The following is a 2,477-nucleotide window of genomic DNA, read 5'->3' as shown; positions in this document are numbered from 1 at the left end:
CTATCAAGAGGACCCTGAAGCAGAAGAGAATTGGTCATTTAGTATCCCTCTATCAACCCCCATTCTCAAGAAAGAGAGCAAAATTGAACAAAACTCACCTATAACATAAAGCAATAGACATGGATAATTTAATAACCAACTGGAAGATGAGAGATTTAAGCTCTTGGACCAGCAGTGAAAGAAAGCTGCAAAGTCAAAGCCTTTCTCCCTGGCAAATGCCCAACAAGCAGCTATTTCTGATTTGCACGCACAAAGTGTGTTTATATCTGTCATGCAAATTCCTATGCAAAACAGAGGCTGAGCAGCAAAAATTACCCCTTGCCACTTTCCCTGGTTGTCCCTGCTGGAGAGCACAGAGCATGCTGGAGAGATCTTGTCCAGCCCCACTGGGAGTCTTTGACAAGAACCCTTTTCTAGCACACGGTCCTAAGTGGTATCAAAAATAGTAATTCAGCCATCTCTAAGCAAACAAAAACACAGTCTGCAAGAGACAAGAGGCTGCCAAATCTGAAGTGATGCATGTAACGTTTTTCTTTCAGGAAGAAGGGATGTTTTCTCTTTCATCTGTTTTCTGTTTGTTCATTTGGTTTCATTCATTTACAAGAGTCTCCTTCTAACCAAAGGGGAAAAAGTTGATGTTTATTTACATCCTCTCTGCATAACAAGATCCTGGCCCTTACACACATATGTGCAGCCCCACTTAAATCAATGGGATTACTTCTGAGGAAAGTTAAATGAGTACCAAAGTCCTTGAAGGAGCAGGGCAGAAAATAGTTACCTATTGACACAAAATAGTGACCTATTGCAGTAACCCAAATAATTTGATTCAGCAGTTATTCCCCTTTCTCCTCATTTAAAGCTGCATTCTGTTTTGTTGTTAAATCAGCGCGAAGTTATCACAGGCATTAAGGAGGCAGTGGCATTAACGACGTAGCACCCAGTCTGACTGCCATGCTGCCCAACGTGCAACCCTTTGTTATCATCATCTTAATAGTATTAAATAAAAGATAAGGACCGCTGTCAAAAAGTTAATCATCAAAAGCTGGAAATCACACAGTGAATCTGTCAGTCGTCTGAACTGGACAGGGTCATGAAAATGAAAGGGGAAGAATGCACAGTGCGCAGACGATGCTTACATGCTAATAAAAACCAGCCAGGCAAAAACATATATGCACAAGACTGAGCAATTTGTCACCCTGGGCTATCATGGCCGTTCCCCTGCCTATTGTAACAATGCCAGCATTCAAAATAGTCAGAAAGGAGCTTACAGGAGCTGAATGCCAGCACATGTGTTTTTCCAGCTGGAGCCGAGTCCTGGACCAGCTTCTGAATTCTCGTTTAAGTTTCTTACTCTCTCCCTCAAACAGGAAAAACACATAATGCAAAGACTGAAAGCCCTAAAATAAAAACGTTGAAGAGAAACTAACGCTGGAAAGAGTCCTAAAACATAGCTGCGAATTTGGAAGTGTTAACCATCCCCCTGCTGCACTCATACCTTCCTCTCTGTGGAGCCGGCTGGGAGAGGTTAAGTGCTCCACTGCACAGGAGCCCGGGGATGCAGACCCCCCGACACCCTCCCAGCCTTGTGCCCACAGCCCAGCACAGCCCCAGCTCTACCAAGGCTTTTGGGCTGGGAAGGGCTTCCTAGGTTTTCCTCAGCCAGATGTTGAACGTTGCACCCCCAGAAACTTTCATATGCTTCGATGTTTTCACTGTTTTGGTCCTGCTGTATTAGTTGAGCTTCCCTCTCGTCCCCTCACCTTCTTCAGTTGGAACACTCTGCAAGTGCTTGTGGAAAAAAAAAAAAAAAAAATAAGTTTGAAACCCTCTCCAAAGTTTACAGTCATCTACTCCAGGCATAATCATTTCAAACGCTGCGGCACTTCACATTTGGTTAAAACCACTTCAGTTTAGAAGTGATTAGAGGTTGAAGATTTGCAGTTTAAAATTTAAATTAAACTGTTTTAAATTATTGGAACACTTCACACATTTAAAGCAAATAATTTTTTTTATTTTTTTTTTATTTCTCCTTCCTTCCCAGTGGTTCTGGATTTTCAGAAGTAAACTGTAGAGCAAAGGCAGCTATTAGAATCAGGAAGGACAAGAAGTCAGATTTAGGTTTTCAAATCAGAGTAACTTGCAAAAGAGAAAGTTGTGAAAATGACTGTTTCCACAACAGCAAGGGCAGCAAAAATATCTACAGATATGTAGCAAGAGAAGCATGGGAATGGATAATAATAGTGTGTAGTTTAAGGCTTGTACTAAAATATTACCTCGGATCATTTGCAACCAAATTCTTTCATTTATAAAAAGCCTATAGCAGAGGCAAATAAGCACTCCGTACTCTTTACTTCATTTCGTTTTAGCTTTCTAAGATTTCATACTTTAGTGAGAGAAATTAATAGGACAGCAACAATAAATCTTCCTCTCTAAATGCAAATCTCTTTTCTTCTTCCCCTCCCAAAGGCACAGACATC

Source organism: Anas acuta, chromosome 5 (assembly GCF_963932015.1).
Source record: "Anas acuta chromosome 5, bAnaAcu1.1, whole genome shotgun sequence".
Lineage (NCBI taxonomy): Eukaryota > Metazoa > Chordata > Aves > Anseriformes > Anatidae > Anas > Anas acuta.
Note: the sequence above shows the minus strand (reverse complement) of the source record.